The sequence below is a fragment of the Bactrocera latifrons genome, unplaced genomic scaffold (genome assembly GCF_001853355.1).
Source record: "Bactrocera latifrons isolate USDA-ARS-PBARC rearing strain unplaced genomic scaffold, ASM185335v1 scaffold_26, whole genome shotgun sequence".
Taxonomy (NCBI): Eukaryota; Metazoa; Arthropoda; class Insecta; order Diptera; family Tephritidae; genus Bactrocera; species Bactrocera latifrons.
Genome location: NW_017536185.1, coordinates 21619 through 35998, shown reverse-complemented (window position 1 = coordinate 35998; position 14380 = coordinate 21619). Strand labels below are relative to the sequence as shown.

The 14380-nt window shown below is 36.2% G+C and overlaps 1 long non-coding RNA gene across 2 annotated transcripts in view; it reads left to right on the top strand.

The window, feature by feature from the left end:
• The window catches only part of LOC108969607, a 67548-nt gene that overhangs the window by 33338 nt on the left and 19830 nt on the right, over positions 1 to 14380 (top strand). For both annotated transcript variants that reach the window (XR_001993413.1, XR_001993412.1), the window contains exon 3: positions 156 to 182. This is a non-coding gene — a long non-coding RNA (uncharacterized LOC108969607). The remainder of the gene's footprint in view (positions 1 to 155; positions 183 to 14380) is intronic.

Below are 14380 nucleotides of genomic sequence, written 5' to 3'. Positions count from 1 at the left end.
TACTTATACTTATACTTATACTTATACTTATACTTATACTTATACTTATACTTATACTTATACTTATACTTATACTTATACTTATACTTATACTTTCTAGGTTTTCAACTATTTTTACAAACTAATTAAATATCTATATTTCTTTTTATTTTAAGCTCCTCACTGACGAAGGATAAAACGAGGTAAGACCTCAATAACTCAATAATAATATTTTCTTGCAATAACTGAAAATTTTAAGTTTTACTCCCGCTAGCYTTGAGTAATACGAGTATATAAATTTAATTTTTTCAAGTTGGAATTAGCAGATTGTCTATCGATACTTTTGATATCGATTACATTTGAACCGCATGTATGTTCGCATATTAAATCTATGTATAAAACAGATACACAAACATAAACACTAGCATAAATAACCGCAAGGCAGCAGCGGTACCAAGCGCCAACTGCCGCGTACTGTCGGTGTTGACTGGCAGACAAGAATCAGTCGTGTTGGCATGTTTACYATTTAAGGATAATGTCGATGTCGACAACATTACCGCATTACGCAAACACCGTCAAGCACATACACGCACACAGCAACACACATGCAAACATGCGATTGCCTATTTACATGCAGATGCGGCTATTTGAGCCTACAGCTGTGAGCTTGAGCTTCTTCAACATTTGTATACATGCGAGTGCGCCTGTGTGGATTGTGTACTCATATGCAAATTTATGAGGCAATTGCTCCAWACTACCCCGCCAGCCTTTGTAGTTGTTTACAAACCCAAATACATGACATTATACGCACGCGGTCGTGCCACTCTTGTATGTGTGCGTGTTTCTGGGTGCCAGTGTTTATGTAGTTGTTAGCCGCAGCCGTTGCGTGTAGCAAATAAAAACAATGAGCGGTACACAAATACACATACACACGTACCCAGAGCACACACAGTCACATGTGTGGCATCTGCAGMGAGGGCGTGACGGCTTTTTGTGTCTGTCCGAAGCAGACACGTAGGATATTTGTTGCCAAACCAMAGAAATAACATTAACTTTGTAGCGAAGAAATTCGGCTGTGTTCGCCCACTTTGTGTGAGTTTATTTGTCTTTTGCAATAATACACATTTGCATTTAAGTCCATGAAAATGTAGCTATTATCAATAACACACAACAGTTTGTCTACTTTGTATGCCAGTCCCGGGCAGGGAAGCATTTAATATTTGCTCTCGCAGAGTACAAAGTTATGACGCCAAACATTATTACAAATTATGAATGTTTATTTAGTAAAATGGTGTTTCATACTCGTAACTAACTTAGACGGAGCTTTTAAAGACGTGTGTGTTCAGTTAGAAGACAAGTGCGATTTTTATGCTTTTCTTGTAATATGAAGCGGTTTGATATATTTCGTTATTATATTTCTAAAAGCTAATACCTCAAACTTCAGATAAGTACAATTTCGGTTAATTTATTCTCACTAAGCCAAAACAAAAAAAAAAAATCGTAGTAAAAAGAACCCCATTGGAAATGAAAGAAAAAATAAGAAATATAAAAGAAAATTTAGCGGGGAACTGAAGTGGGGAAAAAGAAAGCGTGGAAAGTGGTTAAATTTGTAAGGGATTAARAGGGTTTACCTCGATTTCCAGTTCGAGATATTTAGAAAAATGTTATATAGAAAAATTGTAGGCAATTCAAAAACTTTTGCAATAACAGCACATAACTTCAAAATCTATGTGAAACATTTAAAAATCKACATTTTTGGRCTTTTTAATTTATTCTCTTTCAGGRAGTTTATTGTCAACTTACCTTGTTTTGCCCTAAAGAGACTGCATTTTTTTAATTCAAAKCATTACGGAAGAGAACTTATTTTGACTTAAAATCTATAAAAAAAAGCCAAAATTTCAGATTTTTTATTGTGAATAGGCTAYCAAAATGGCGCAGTTTAGCGCCAAAGTTAAATGAGCTAGGTCTTACGACTGTTGAAATCATTACACTGTGACAAATTTAAAAATATATAAATAACTTTGGTAAACTTTCTAAGAAGATTCTTTTTTACATCTGCTACTACAAAATAACGGGCAGATGAAATAAAATGCCTAGTACTCAAAATGCATAACTACTACATTTATCGTTAAAGCGAAGTTAAAGGAAGAAAAATTACATGCAAAAGCACAAGCATAAGGCAACATATGTTAAAACCCCAGCACTCAATGTTTGACCAAAAAATTTAACTCCGAAGGCAAAAGCACCAAAATAAATTACAACAAATGAGTTTTCGTTATGGACACAAATATTTCATCGAAAAACTATATTTCTACTGAACTAGCAAGAAAACATGATARTTCCTTGTACCCTCACGATGTCAGTACTAATCAATCTGCTTGTTGGAACTATTTATGTGTCTGTGGTTGCTTTAAGTGATGGTGYTGGAAACCAAATTGAGCGAAGTGAATCTAGTGAGCTACGGTGTGAGTACCCCTGCACTTAGTTATTGTACTTACAAGAACACCACACACTTAAAGAGTTTTCAGTTTTCAGTACTCGAATATACATCACTTCAATAGAATTATTTCAGGCGGGTGATCAATGTTGAAATGCCTAAACCTCACAATATCAATAGTAAGAAGCTGAGTAGCTAAAGCAAATTTATGGCTGCGTGTTCACGGTGCTTTGTCGGTACCTGAAATACAGCTTAAGAAAAGTATTTCTCAAGTTCCACAAAATACTTGTTTTGTCACTCCAAGTGTTTGTCTCAACTTAGGAATGAACCAAAGAACCTAACTTGGCCCAATCTAATCTCTCATATTGAAGATGGACTTTCWAAACTTTGATGAAATGAAGTTTGGAAAAGAACGAGTTTGAATAAAAAGATAAAAAATAAATTTGAAAAGTTGAATATGCAGCTTCAACCAAATGGGTTAAAAGTTCAAAAACTACTTGCTTAAATGATAGTTTAATCTAAACTAGCCCAACCTAAGTTGTGGAGCATAGCTTCTGTGGGGATTTATTAGGCAACAAGCAGAGTATCGTTACATGAACGTTACTATCGCGACTTAACCCTTTTTATAGTAAAATGTCGTAATCTTCATATCTTTCATTTGAATATTTTTATAATTTATTATTAATTAGAAAAGTACTATATAACATTAGCCTTAAGATGGCATCTTAGCTTTTCTTGACTCTAGTTGAAAATCATAGTTAAAGTCACATTTCTTCCACTAAACCATCATAGAATGATATCGTAATCGTTAACGTAACTTAAAGACTGAAGTAATTGTAATAAAAAAAAATCCAATACCATTTTCACTTACTTCCAATTTACTTTGACATTCGTCTTTAGCTTTGTTTTACTTACTTTCCTCTTTACAGACTTCATTTCTATTAATGTACTTCCAAGTTTCTTCATTTCCGGTGGATCCGCGTATATGCTGGCTAATGCTTGTGTCGCTTTAATAATTCGACTTTCCGATTCGACTCTGTTCTCTATATTTTATGCTTCTATTACGAATACTATGTGGCACATATAAAGTTTTATGCCTCAAATAGCATTTATTTCCTGTTTATTGCACCCACGCGCCTAACTAACAATGTCGACAGCGCAAACCGGATGTGTCATACAATGAACTGTACGCCCTCACCCACACACATCCAAATAAGTAGGGAGTAGTTCGGACATTCGGGACGCTCTCGATTCAACATAAAAATACGGAAGTACASTTGCATGTGTGTTGGTGTGTGAGTGYARAGCAGAAGTGTGTCTGCAAATTACTTTTCTCGCATCCAAGTATATTATTCGGTCTTTATCACACCAAAGCCCGCATCATTTTGCATATGTTGCCCATTTACTCCTTCCATTTGCAAACTATGAACATACCATAAGATCATGTATATATATACTATGTAGATAAATATTTTGGAAATGTATCCTCATTTCCTTCGTCTGCTGCTTGCGTCGTGGCTGATACAGTTTGATGAACCCATAAAATTTTTTACACACTGTTGCTTTTTATAGTTTACTCGCTCATTTTACCCTATTTTCAGGCGTAGGTGGTATAAGAAACAGTTTGCCTAAAATGGCGAAAAAATCACAAAACAATGAAAAAACGAAATTCTTTCAAAGTGTTCCATAGAGCTTTGGAAATAGGGTTAAAATTCAGAAAAGTACCACATACTTGTAACTTTGGCGGTTTCCAAACGCAGTGCACAACCTTTGGGAAGGAATGATTTGTCTTTTCACTTTAGTTCATCTTCAAACGGATGAAATGCGCCAGATAACTTTTCTCACATGCGTGAACTTCAAATGACTTCATCCCCAATTTTCTTTTCACAAATACAAACGCTTTTTAAAAAACTTTCATCAATCAGATTGTATGAAAGCTACATGCTATAGTGATCTGAATAATTTCCTCGGATATTTTGAGTATGACTCCCTGACAATTTTTGGAAAGTTTCATCATTAAATAAAAAAAAGTTTTCCTTACCCGATCGCTAGTTCCGAAAATTGAGATGTTATATTAAAAATTTCAAAAATGTTTGCCCTCCTGGAACATTAATTTGTCGCACAGTGTTACTGTTTTGTTTATTTTTTGAGAATTTACACTTTTCTTCGCGGCACACATGCCGTCTACAAGTGTAATATTCTTTTTCTGCTATTTTGTGGCTATGCGAACGCTCCACTTGCACTCGTTTACACATTAACGGGTTAATGACTCGGAAGTTCTTGCCTCACTTACACTGAATTCCATTGCGTGCCACAACTTCAACCACAAATACAAGCACACACCTACAAAGGCATATGTGTCGTTCAGGAATATTTGCCAATATAAAAGTGGCTTTTACATAAAGCTTCTCCGGCAGGCTTTGCTGTCAACGCATTTGCTGCTACCTACATACGTCCACACATACGCACAGGCATATACGGCTTTGTGCCATGTACGTGCGTCGTGTGGATGTGTGTGTGTCTTTGCAAGTCTTTCCGGCTCGTGTAAATGTGTCGCTTAATCCGCCTTTCGCACATAAATCTTGATTTTCCTTRCACTTCCTTTTCACTTTGGCATATTTACAACAGTTTAAAGGCTTACCAGGCGAAAAGGGCCCAAGCCAATGTGCTGGTGATTTGTTGCTTCCGCTTACTSCCGCTCACCTCGYCACGCCACTCTCCACTGGTCGCTTGTCGGCTMYGCTGGCTCTGTCTACTCTGTCGCTAGCGCTTTGATATTTGGCATTAATTCTTATCGAAACATTTATCAATTTTATGTTCGTTTCGGGTGTATTTTTCTTTTCGCCTGCCCGTATCTGTCCTCCGTTGTATTTGTATTTCGCTTTAATGGCTAATTTTTAATTTGTTGCTTTCACTGTATGTGTGTGCAAATTGCCGCTTGTTGTTGTGTTGGTGTTTTGCTGTGTTGTTTGGAGTCTTCCYTGTCAGCCATATCTATTATTTATGTCAATTTATGGTCGACCATGATGAATTGGCAATTTTCAATTGTAGGACGCATTCAACTGGTTGCTTAGCTTTTTTATCTGCTTAACGGTACAAGTGGCTGGTTGTCATATGAAATAAATACGTTGCCCAGATAGCAGAGAATTGTGTGTTTGCTTTTCCTGCCACAWAAATACTCTACAATTTGTTAGCGGGAGCACCTTGGCGTATGAGTTATGAAATTTTTTGAATGAAAGAGTACGSGTGTGTTGGTGRTGTTAATGGTTTGGATTTCTTGRTAATCAAAWAGAATTATTTGAAGRAAATGAGTATAAGCTTAAGTAGGTKTGATGAGGTCTAATTTGATATAGCTATATTTTATATCATAAGCTTTTCATGGAAATAAATTTCGAAGCCTTTAATATATAAAAAAATATGTTCGCATTATACCTGGATATATATTTAATAAAGTCAAGAATTGAAAGCAATTTTGGAAGAGTTTTTCTGGCAGCCTATAAATGTAAATTCAGGAAAGTGTGTTTCAATTCAAAACGGGCCAAGCTGTCTAACTGGAAAGACATAAAAAGGTGTATGTTAATGTAAAAGAGTGTTGTCAACTATTTAAATTGATTCTGAAACTATCAAAAGCTCAAAGTTGGATAAATCGATTTTATTAAAGAAAACTTTTGACTTTAAGCATATTTTGTTTACATTTGAGGCAATTACAGACTCTGACGGAGTTTCGATAAAAATTCAGTTCAAAATAATTTATCGATTAATCGTGTGTATCGAATAATTMAACAATCTATTTCTCGATCAAGCTCGCCAAGGTATTTGTAATATGACAAAAAATATTCTGAAAACATGAGATGTTTATTCGAACCAATCTGCCATGTATTGAACGATGTCATGTATATATTTTTCCATTTTTTAATGACTTTTCCATTCTTCTCTTTTGCTTACAGAATAGGATCTATTTTAGAATCCATTTGTATTCATGACATTTATTTCCGTGAAGCACACATGTATTTTTAAGTGCAATTAAGCGGAATTCTGCCAAAATTAGCTATTTTATTTCGCCATACAAAGCACAGCTGTAATTTAGTAGCAAACGCGAAGCGAATTACTGTCATCCTCGAGCATTTGTATATAATTAATGATACTTAGCTGTTTTATAATTATTTTAAAGTCGTAAAAGCGACAAAATTAGTATCCGTAGCGCACATGTAACTCAATTACTATGAGAAACGAAATAACAAAAAAGGAAATTAAGGAAAAAATCACAGCCTSACAAAGACATGACGTGCAGCGGTGTCCAAATCAAGCGAAAGCGCGCGCATATCACGCACACAGCCGCAAGCCGGCAACGTCACATATGTTAATATATCTGCRTACAYATAAATGAGTATTTGTTTGACTGCATAAGCCATCAAAACCACGAGCCACATATCAACGCCTCTCAAATTGTGCGTACGTGTCGGAGCTACTGGCAATAAAAAGCCAACCTCTGCATATGATTGAAAATAATTAGGTGTATACACATATTTACGCACAAAAGGTGTATTTGTTTGTGTGTGAAAGCTAATTTAATTTTTGTGAGCCTATAAAATGTAAGAAAATATGTGAAATGCGTCAGTGGCGCTGACAAGCTGGCGTGACTTAGTTGCGGGGCTCTGCGAGCCTTAAGCAACAACCACTCGGTGGTGTCGATTAAAACGGTGATGTTTCTTACAGGCTCTTGTTATTGTTGCGACGAATTTAGTGGCCSTGCTTTGGGACGATGTGGAATACTACTTACATATTTCAATCGCCTTTTGGTTTAATTCAGTTCCTTGCCACATGCTTGGGATGTTGTCTGTTCTTGTTTTTGTTATTTATTGTGTTATTTTGAGCAAGACGTTTGCAGACGCACTGATGCACGAATTCAAATATTCGCCGTCGCTGACTTTAGGTTAATTTGTACGGTGTAGTGGAATGGGAGGGCACCATKACGTATACGCAACGTTTTACGTTTTCACTTTAAATCTCGCACACTCCACYGCTGATACGCATATCCATTGATCTATACTCATAGAAATTATGTACACTCACATGAAATTTCCTTTTATTTGTGGGCATGGCTTTCTTTCTTTCCCCTCRCATTTTGTTTCCACTACTTAATTCGCACAAATTTTTGCGGTTTGTTCTTTTACGCTTCATTGACAATTCAATCGCATTTAGACCTGACAACACATTTGCTCCAACGTCTATGCTTGTACTTTTGAACCTGAGTATTATTTATTTATTTATCGTCTTCGSTTGTTGCTAAGCCCGCTGTGCATTTTACTTATTCCATTTATTTTTGTTTTACTTCGTTTTATTTGAGTTTTATTTGAATGACAGACAGTATAACTTGATTTGATGACAAATCGAAATGTTTCGAGAAAGTGGCATTTATTATCTTTACATGTGCGCAAGTTCAGCTGAATACATGTGTGTGTGTGATATTGATTTTATTACCATTATATATGCGACAAATGTAGGGTATCAAAAGGTCATCAGAAATGCTTGCCACGCGCAATGCTCAACCAAATATTAAGAACGAAGAAATATAAAATAAAAATTAAATTGAAATTGGCATCTTGACGTTTCGAATTTTATATTACAAGTCTCTGATATTTTTTTTTTAATCGATTTATGTGTCTTATATGATATATGGAGGCGTTCAAATRCCGTCTAACACTTCTCAGATATACATAAGTATGTAAAATGTATAATACAATAAAGACAATTGTAAATACCTGCTTTGCTTAACATTTTTATCTTCGTATACGAAAACCACTGAATAAAGTAATCGACATGCGAAAAAGCAAACAATGGTCTATATTGAGGCGCAATTTTATTTGTGTGAGTGGTGTATTATGGAATCATGTTTAGTGGGGCTGCCATACTCTGACTGGCATAACACTTTCAGTATTTCAACGTAAATTCCGCAAAATATTTCGAAATTTCTTCATACACGTAACAACAAAACAAAACCCTATTATTGTAATAGCAAGAAATTTGTTTTTCACTTTTTTGAAATATTTCCCGTGGGGTTTAGCAACTGAGCTTGTTTCCTCTTATTTCAATTTTATTATATGTTATTCAGTCAAACATATATGATAGAGAAACTCGCTTGTTATGTTTTGGATACATTTGGCAATTTGTTTGTGAATGAAAGTATCTATTGATTTAGAGTTTGTGGAACAAAAATGTTGTAAAAATATTAATATATGTACTATGATAATAGTTTTCCCTATTCATATGAAGTTTGACCTCCATATATTAGTATGTGTTGGGCAGCTGTTTGGTTTTGACGGGAATAATTGGAAAAAAAAGCAGATTCTAACGCACTAGTATAGGTGGCGGCACCAGGGGGCGCTACTCGTAATACACACGTTTACTTTGAAACACACCTTGTATATCAAAAAAATAATTAAAATTGTTGGAATTAGTAAACAGAGAGCCTTGCTTAAAAACAGATAATCCTAAAAACGAAATAAGTTCTTTTTGTTCGAGAGGATTTAGTACATTTAACTCTTTCAGTGAAAGTCAACAATATTGGCTAGAAATCGGAACAAAGATCCAATTTGCTTAATCAGAATTACAACTTTTATTCCTACGAAATTTKGGGAAAATTCGGTCCATAAATACCGAACGTTTTCATAGATAAAATCCAGTAACCATTCCAGTACTTTCGGTGCCAAATATTAAGTTCAAATATTTTGAAACGTGAATAAACTAATTCCTGCAATAAAGTTCCTATCTCTTATGATTACTTTAATTTAACAAGTTTTAGTTGTGCATTTATGCTAATTCTTATGCAATTACTTAGTATGCTTGCTCTCGAGCGACGTTTACTTGCAATATATAAAGGCAGCACATTATTCTGCGCCTTATCGCATTTTACCTGCAAGAGCCTTTGCAGCTGAGTATCGTGCGAATCAATTAAGTATTCAAGGTGCGAAGTGTTTGCATTAATTTTTGGTGAAAAATGTCCCTGTATTCCGTTTTGCGAARCCACTGCGTTTAATCTTAGCGCACTTCCGTGTACAGTTAACCGCATTTGTTTCACACGCACACACACACACCACCTAACACATACAAGCACGTTCGTGAGCACACTTTTGCTGCACTCAAGTCGCGATACCGTTATTAAAACAGTGGAAGGACATTTTGCAAATGAAGTGGCGACGACAATGGCGAGTGCCACTCGAATTTGGAATGCAGAGAAGGCGCTGGACAAAAACACTTATGAATACATAAACACGTAGCATGTACATGGATACAACAACAATGTGTGCATGTATGCACGAAAAATAAAATTACATTAAAAGCCAGATAAAGCACGGCGAGGAAGAGACCGCAGGACAGCAGCTGGTTAAGAGGCAAAAGACAAGGGCAGACCTTAAGCATTTATTTYAGGACCAAAGCGGAGCTGCTGCACATATTTACGAGCGTGTTGTTAACGGAAATGGCGGTCGTTATAGCGCGCCACAGAGCGTTCGGAGTCGCGCTGGCSAATCGGAAAGGAAGAGAAATTAAGCGTCTAGTGCCACTAAAGCCACAAATTCACCGACTACATGGAAAAKATAGTTAAAATGYTTTGGTGTTGTTGTTGTTRTTGTWGTCATTGTTTTTATAGGACATAACAGCAGCACGYTATGGGTACACTTGCAGCGGTACTTAGAGGTGCTTAGCGGCTACAGTTGGCTGGTTGCTGCGTTGTTGCCTGCCATTAACCACAGATGTATTTGTGCGCGTGCGAGTGTATATGTGCATACTCGTAAGCAATTTTATGGCTCGCAACCGCAGCACGGTGTCAAGCGCTTTGTACTCTCATGCAGCAACTTAATTAGTTTGTATTTATATATTATTTATGAGTGGCGGCGCACAACACCAACAACGAAGAAGGACTCGTGGCATGTGCACAGGTATGTGTGTGAAGCGGTGGGTTCAGCGTCGGTAATTAAGTGTTAGTTATCTGCAACAATAGCGCTTCCATCTACGTGTATATCACGAGTATGTGTATGTGTGAGAGAGCGAAGTGACCTTCCACCAGTCATGGAGAGGTGTGCGCCGAATGACAGTTTTTTGTTGACTTTCGGGAGAAAAGCAGCTGCAGCATTCGCTTATGTAACACCCTACTAGTTGCTGAGATGATGAAATTTTCATTTCTTCGCAGGTTTTGTAACCTTGCCGGGCGGACGGTCAACGATTCACAAACAATAATATTTTCCGCATACCTTATGGGAACCTTTTGTACACACACGCATAAATAATTTTTATGTCCCGCATATTTGACATGCTTTTGAGAGCTTACAGTTATTTGACTTGTAGTACGCTTAGTTTGTTTAATTTATCATTTTTTTATTTTATTTTTTGCGGCCAGAAAGGACAGCTGATGCGGCAATTCACACAAACACACGCCAAATGCCTTCTTATGTAATCGTTTTGTAACTCAGCAGCTGACATTATTCGCACACTTTCATAGGTAAATACAGACATACTGAAAATATGCTSTATACTAATTTATTCATACAAGTTAGTATTCAAGTAATTAATTCCATTTCTGAGTTATTTTTCAAAGCACCAGCATCTCTAATGACATTTTTTTGCACATAAATCGTTTTTGAATACTTTTTTCGTTGGAGTTGGAGGTGAAAAGAGGCCTACTTTGAAGACGATAATACAAATTTGTTTTAAAATATGCGAAAAAGTCAAATATGAATTATTGTCAGATTATGGCGAAAAAGTTAAATTTTAATTATCTTATTACGAAAGCTCAGATCCTCGCATCTATGTTTAGAAAATATCATTACTATCATTACAAATGAAGACAATACATATACAATTTATTGAAGCTACAGATTTCGCATCTTCAACGTTCGAAGATATATTAAACATACCTACAAAGTTAGGAAAATTTCTACCCAATTTCTACAGTTTAGTTGAAATATTTTACATTTATTTTTTGACTAGAATCTCGACACACKGTGATCATATTAGATGACATGACTGACTCATCTGCATGTTCCACTGACTTGGTTCATGCACTAAAACTTACAAAACCTAAACAAAGTGGGAGTTGCATTGGCTGCTTSACTTGCTGCACTATACTGTTGGACTAAYACGRATGTCTAAATTTTAATCATGAAGAGATAATTCAAATTATAAAATCAATTTATTTCTAAAACCATGTTATATTAGAAAGACGTAAATAATTTTTGAATTGATGAAAACATCACCAATTTTTCTGTTTTCATAGATTACATACTTTATATACAAAACAAACTATTCAGAGGGCCAATGTTAGTTTCCATAAAAGAAGCTAAAATAATTCTTAAGTCAAATGAARAAATAACATTTTTTCAAGTTTTCCACGAAAAACCTTTTAGCGGTATTTTTTACAAACTGTGTTTCCGACGCCACTTCAGTCAATTGCTCCCTTCACTTTGACGGGGAGCACTTCTCAGCTGGTCTTCTGCCACAAAAAAGGAAAACTCGCTTATCAATCTTCCGCTMTTTTTCGCATTAATKTTTCATAAATCGAAATATCACTTTGCAAGCTTGTAAACAATCCGCTGGCACCGCCGTCAAAGCCACGCCACTTGGCCTTCAGTCGCCCATGAAAAATGCATGCAATAAAAAGAAGAAGAGCATGTGAGAAATTAGCAAAAATAACTTGCAACTTAGCGCATAACTTCGATGTGATTTTTTTACGACTTCCCATAGGAAATTGTCGAAAATGTGCGTATAAATAATTTCACAATTCAATTACCGGCTGGGTGTATTCCCCGCTGGATGAAGACCGCATTTCTGACGAATTGGTCTCGGAGCATTTTTTATTTGCCACACACACATRCACAAACATGGCTGTACAAATATATTTTTTGGAGCTAGAGAAACCAAAAAAATTTTATGTGTGTCTGTATACTAGCATGTGCGGCTGTGTGTGTGTGTGAGGCAGATGCGTGTTACCCACTCACTAAAAGTATTGTCTGAAAGTTTTCGCAGTTGTTGTTGCTGCATTAATATAAAGTTGGCCGCTTAGCCAGTATACTAGCAGCGTGTTGGCTGTAGTATAGCAACAACAAGTGACTGCGCATAAAGTCCCATTTCATTGTGATTCACCGCAGAAGTTTGGAACAATTCACCACCAGGAAATATGYGCTGACTTTGGCACCAATGTCGAAAGTACAACTCGCATCTGTATAAATCTATATCATACTGTATATGTGYGTGTTTGTTGGTATTTGTTCCACTCACTGGCAGCGTATGCGCCGTGGTGCGAAGCAAAGTTGTAGCCAATTTCGTTGTTGCAGCTGATAGAACTCTCGTTGTTAGTTATGTCGTGCGCTTCTTTGGTGTCTGTTAGTTCAACGCTTTCGCTTGGCATTCCAGATTAGCTGCGGTTGCTGAATGCAAGCGAAAAATGTTTGCAATTGCAGAAATAATGACCAGTGAGTGGTAATGGATACAACTTTAATGGTTATTTGAGGCAATAGCTTCTTTTTAYTCGGAAGTTTCTCAAAATTTTATTTACTGGGCAAAATGTTTGGTACTTGCAGTAGAAAGGTTTACGCAGAGAGTTGAACTGTTTCGCTAATTCAAGWTGGGCCTGATGCTTGAACTTTCTAAGTGATGAACGTAGTCTTAAATTGTTGGAGAGCGAATATTTTTTTGCCGACTGAAAATTAGAATGACCTACAATTGATATCACTATGATAGGTATACTCTCGTCAGGGAAGTATGACATTMCAAATAATGTTAATAATAATATTGAAAAGGTCTTTTCATATTTCTAATCAAATTTCAACTTATTTTTTTCTTATTTATAATGAACGAAATATATACCATTTTGGTCGACCACTTTTTGCCATGTTTCGGCTAGAGACATTATTCCATCAGTGTAAAACTTTTCTGGTTTCTCGGCGAAAATCTGCGACGAGTAATTTCCACAGGCTCCTCTTGAAGCCAGCTTTACTCCATTAAGAGAGTTCTGCATTGATCGAAACAAATAGAAGTCCGATGGTGGATGCATCAAAACTTCCCAGTCAAGCCCTGCCAGTTTTTGCCAAGTCATCAATGATGTCTGTGGTCTAGCGTTGTCCTAATGGAAGACGAGGATCTTTGTGTTGATCAGTTCTGGCTATTTTTTCGATTGCTTGCTTCAATCTTATCAGATTTTGACAGTGAAATGTAGAATCAATACAAAGTACGAAAAGACTTTTTCGATAACACAATATTTCAGAAAAAAACCTTGCAATAAGAAAAGTGAAAGTCGCCTTTTTACGAAAGAAATTTCACTTTGTAATTGTCCTCAAAGTTTGTTTTACATATAAACGACCTTTGTAATTTTGAACATGACACAACCATCAACCCACAAAAACCGGCAACCTTGTGGCTCGGAGTAATATGTATTTAAATTGCTTCAATGACATGCAATACAGCAATTTCAGAGTTGACAAAGTGATCAATATTTGTCAAACAAGTGCGTACAAGCTTCTATGTCCCGTTGTYCTTTCAGCAACACACACACTTTTTCAGAGAGCTTTACTTATCCGCAAACATATTTACACTTCTAAGAACAGTTATAAGCTTGTTAATCAATATGTATGTCAATAGTATGTCCTCACTCCCATCCACAATCCGACGTCTTGCGGCTTTGGCTTGTCATTAGCACTACAAAGCAAGCGATACAACAACGAAAACAAAATGTGRCAATAAAAGCAAACTGGCAACTAATTTCCCCCAATTTTTCTTATATTGGACTCTACTTTATTTATTGCRACTGTCTTGTTGTTGTTGTACAAGTTGTCCTTTTATTCCACTTTAGTAGCCGTGCAATCTGCCATGAAATGTTCAAAAATTACTTGAAAACTTCTAGCACGCACACACACACTCACACAAATATTACAAGTGTCGCAGTTGGAAGTTTTGTCCCGTCATCATCATTAG